This window comes from Myotis lucifugus, unplaced genomic scaffold (genome assembly GCF_000147115.1).
Source record: "Myotis lucifugus unplaced genomic scaffold, Myoluc2.0 scaffold_60, whole genome shotgun sequence".
Taxonomy (NCBI): Eukaryota; Metazoa; Chordata; class Mammalia; order Chiroptera; family Vespertilionidae; genus Myotis; species Myotis lucifugus.
In genome coordinates, this window is record NW_005871108.1 from 1701708 (window position 1) to 1707029 (window position 5322).

A 5322-nucleotide genomic window follows, 5' to 3' on the forward strand; every position below is an offset into this window, starting at 1 on the left:
TCATTTGCTCTTTGCCAGTGCCTGGGGGAATGGACTTTGTCTTAATATGAGGGCAGCTATGCTGGCTGCACCTGGGGCTCAAAACTTCTCGAGAAATGCCAGACTGACCCCCAGCCTGAATCTCCGTGGCTCTGTGGCTCCAGGCTGCCCCCTTCCTGGTTCAGTGGAAGCCCAGGTTCCGTCCCAATTTGTGCCCAGTCCTGTTAGGACCAGTGTCAGGGTGAGTTTAATACACTTGGGAATTTGCTGGGCCTTCATTGACAAATGAGCCTCAATAAAGCTAAGCATGACAAAAAGGCCATACAGTGACAGTTCGTGGTCATGGCCATTGTGGCTGAATCCCACCATTGTAGGTGTGTGGGAAGGGGGCAGGGGGGAGGGAGTTGCCCATGGGTTAGCAGGAGTGTAGGTCTGGGTGACAGCACTTGGTGGGGAGGGACCAGCCCACATACATTTGAGGATATTTCTCATGTGTGTCCATTTTAAGTTCCTCTGCCCCTGATTCACTATCCACACCATATTGTCTGCTAGCCTGGGTATAGTTACCCCCACTTCCTGTGAAAGTTCATCATTATTAGCTACCAGTCGGCTCTTGTATCCGTGGAATTTTGGCAAAGTTTCTGCCTTAGGCAAATTAGGATTATCAGGATTCCAAATCAGCATATTTGGGGTCATGCAGGGTGGGGGGGCACTAGATAATGAAAGGATCCCACCTGGTTATCTGTCCTTAGTCTGTCCACCATCCTTTATTGGAGCGTTGGAGGGCGGCAGGAGTGAGAACGGGTGTATGGGGATGTGGAGGAGGAGGGGGAAATTGGTGTGCTGTTGCCTTTACTGGCAAGAACAGGTGTCTTCAGAGCATTTTGCAAAGGTGTAGAATGCCCCATAGGTGGAAAATGTAGCAAAATAAAGGTTGTGGGCAGGCATGACCCAGGCGTTATTTTTAAGTTTTAGTAGGGGATGTTTGAAAAACCTATTCTGGTATCAGGGCCAGCTGATCGAGTAAATGTACGTTTCTCGTTCTAAGGCCAATTTCTGTGTACCTTGTGAGGTTCCTTGACCTAAGTCTAGTTTAGGACACCAGTAGGAATTAGGAGGGCTTTGGTCTGGTCCTGGGCAGCGGAGTCACACAGTGTATGTCCATGTTAAGTGTCGACTTTGGTGTGGGCATACCGAGTATAACCAGAAGATGGCAGTAAAGGGCTAATAAAATTAACCTGTCAACAACTTGAAGGCCTGGCCCCTGGGGAATGGCTCCCCCGATTTTAAATCTCCAGTGGTCTATTTTATTATAGGGTTCACAATTGGAGACGATCATTTTGGCCATTAGTGTGTGAATGGGAGGCCGTTGTTTTGCTCCTATTGCTATTCCTTGCTCCCTGTCCACCTGAGCTGGCCAGCCTCCAGCCTCATCTCACCATTCTCCTCCTGTTCCTATTTCTTAGTCCCGTGGTTGGCAAACTGTGGCTTGCGAGCCACATGCGGCTCTTTGGCCCCTTGAGTGTGGCTCTTCCTAAGCCTTAGGAGTACCCTAATTAAGTTAATAACAATGTACCTACCTATATAGTTTAAGTTTAAAAAATTTGGCTCTCAAAAGAAATTTCAATCGTTGTACTGTTGATATTTGGCTCTGTTGACTAATGAGTTTGCTGACCATTGTCTTAGTCCAAGGAGCCCTCCTTACTCTGCCGAACCAGCTCCTCTCCTGCTCAGCCTTTGCAGTGGCTGGTCCCCTGCTCTGAAGACTGTTCTCCAGGTCTTCGTGCAGCCGAGTCACCATGCCCTTAGTGCAAGGTTCCTTTCTCAGGGAGGTCTTGCTTGACCATTTCTTAAAAATAGATTTTTATTGATTTCAGAGAGGAAGGGAGAAGGAGAGAGAGAAAAACATCAATGATGAGAGAGAATCATTGATTGACTGCCTCCTGCATGTCCTCTACTGGGGATTGAACCCCAACCTGGGCATATGCCCTGACTGGGAACCTCCTGGTTCATAGGTCAACCCTCAGCCATAGCTGGCTGGGCTGTCTTTTCATTTTGTTGATGGTTTCTTTTGCTGTGCAAAAAACCTTTTAGTTTGATGTAGTCCCATTTGTTTATTTTTTCGTTTGATTCCCTTGCCTGAGGAGGTATATCAGAAAAAATATCGCGCCCTCGCCAGTTTGGCTCAGTGGAGAGAGCATCAGCCTGTGGACTGAAAGGCCCTGGGTTCAATTCCGGTCAAGGGCACATACCTTGGTTGCAGGCTTCTCCCTGGTCTGGGTTCTGGTCAGGGTCTGTGTAGGAGGCAACCAATCAATGTGTTTCTCTCACATCGATATTTCTCACTGTGTTTCCCTCTCTCTTCCACTCTCTCTGAAAAATCAATGGAAAAATATCCTCACATGAGGATTAAAAAGAAAAAAAATATTGCTATGAGAAATGTCTGAATGTCTGAAATTTTACTGCCTGTGTTTTCTTCTAGGAGTTTTATGGTTTTGAGTCTTACATTTAATAATTTAATTCATTATGAGTTTATTCTTGCATATGGTGGAAGAGTGTGGTCTAGTTTTATTTTTTTCACATATGTTTCCAGTTTCCCCAACCATGTATTGAATAGAGCCTTTTCACAGAGGTGTGTCCCCTGTTACCCATTACATCATTTTGTGCAGCTTTTTTCCTGGTTGGATTGAACCTGCAAATTGTCTCCTGAGAAGACAGCAGCAGCGAGTGTCCCATCTCCTTCCCCTTCCTGCTTCCCACCCCCCACCTGAGCAGGTTCAGTTACTTCCATTTCCTCTGAAAGTTCATCATTGTTATTAGCTATGAGTTGACCCTAATACCCATGAAATTTAAGAAAAGTTCCTACCTTAGGCAAGTGAAAATTTGCATAGGGGAGATAAATAAGGGGGGATAATGCAAGAAGGTCAAAAGATACAAGCTCTCACCTTCAGAGGGTGGTTTGGTTATTAGGTGACACCTTGGGACTGGGGAGAATTTTTGTTAGTACAGACATATTCAATTACAAGTTAAAATGTTTAGGTAACTATGTTAAACTTACGCAGATGTGTGTAGTTATGGGCAGAGTCATTTTGAACAAGCCAATGAGAACACTGCTATAACAGTGACTAAACATTTTTTTCTTTAAAATGTTTACTGTAAAAGCAATTCTAAATTAAAAACCAATCTGAGCACATGGTGCTCATGGTCCTGAGTCATTCCTGAGGGCGGAGGGTGTACTCCATCGCGGTGCATCAGTGCGACTCTAGACTCATTCTCTAAGGCAGGCTTTCAGCTTTGTTTTTTAAAAATATCTTTTTATTGATTTCACAGAAAGGAAGGGAGAGGGAGAGAGAGAGAGAAACATCAATGATGAAAATCATTGATTGGCTGCCTCCTGCACGCCCCCTACTGGGGATTGAGCCCGCAACCAAGGTACATGCCCTTGCCCGGAATCAAACCTGGGACCCTTCAGTCAGCAGGCCGACGCTCTATCCACTGAGCTAAACCAGCTAGGGCTAGACAATTTTTTTTTTCTACAAATGGTCCAAGTGAGGCAGCCAGTCAAGAAAAATAACCGATAGTATTTTTGGCAACGATAAAATAAAATTCAAAGTGTATCCATCACTGAGTTTGAAGCTTCTCAGGTTTTAAAGACTTTTCTGATAAATGGTGATATTAATGAACATGATATTTTGATATTGTATAATGAAACGTCAAATTCTGGAAGATCTGTATAACTCTGAATCAATACTTTTTAAGGAATCAGTGCAGGAAGTGACTAAGTCATGGATGGGTAATAGATTTATTTAAAGAACAATATATGCCAATGCATTTTAATGTAACAGAGTACAAGACAGTCCTTTGACATGGTTTCAAATTCCTTGTTACAATTAACCTTTAAGGAACTACCACATGTTTGAGTTTTGGTGTAATATCAAAGAAGACTATCTACAAATATCTGAAAAGGCTATTAAAATACTCCTCCCTCTACACACATTTCAACCATAACAACATATGGCAGCAAGATGAATACAGAAACAAATATGAGAACACTGATGTCCTCCATTAAATCTATGAGATTTGCAGAAATTAAAATAGCTATGTTTCTTATTCAGTTTTTTCAAAATATACTTATTTTTCATAATATATTTATGTTTGCATGTAATGAGTTTATTACTGCTATTTGAAAATCAATTAATAGCCCTAGCTGCTGTGGCTCAGTTGGTTGAGCATCGTCCAGTGCACCGAAAGGTCACTGGTTTGAGTCTCAGTCAGGGCACATACCCAGATTGCAGGTTTGGTCCCTGTTTGGGGCATGTACAGAAGGCACCTATCAATGTTTCCTCCTCTCCCTTTCTTTCTCAAATCAATAAAAAACATTTAAAATCAAATAAATATTTACAATTTCTTAGTTTTAATTTCAAATGTAGTAATTATTGATAGATATAACCTACATAAACAGGCTCTCTAAGGTCCCCAATAATTTTTAAGAGGATAAAAGGGTCCAGAGACCAAAAATATTTGAGACCAGCTGTCCTAGCTTATTCTAACTGTAAGTTTCAGCTACATTGTTTAAGCATTCTTTTATTTGATCATTTATGTATTAATTCAACAAATATTCATGGAGCACCGCTACATGCCAGTTATTCCAGGCCCTGGGATTACAGCAGTGAATTAAAGACACAAGACCATTCACAAAGGAAGCTTACATTCTAGTGTGTCGGGAGGAACAAAAAAACCCCCAAATAGACATGTAACATTTGTAACATGTTAGATAGCATTGAACCTGTGGAAAAGAGAAGAGGGAAATCCTGGGATGAGGGTATTCGATTTTAAATATAAGCAGTCAGGGAAGGCCTCACCTAGTGCCATTTGATGGAAGACCCGAACAAAGCGAGGAAGGGAACCATGTGGATGTGCAAGAAAAGGTCACTTTAGTAACAAGGAATTGTTACTGTGCAAAGGCCCTGAGCAGGAGCGCATGCGGGGTATATTCAAGGAACATCCAGGGACACGGTGCGGCTGTTTTGGTGTTTTGCAATCAGCACTATAGGGTAGACGTGGATCCTAACTTTTTATCTGGCATAATCGAATGGATATAGGCTATTTTGCTGGATAATTTTGGTTGGTATCATCTTCAGAATGTGACCTATAATGTTTGTTTATTGCTCATATTTTAAATTATTACTCATATTATCTCAGACAGCAGGTATGTCCTAGTGAGCATCTATCCCTAACTATTTGCAAGGCCCTGTTCTAGGCTCTTGAGGTATGTCTGTGAACAAAACAAAGATTCCTGTCCTGGGGAAGTTGGATTATTAAGTAAGGGGAGGTAGAGGATAA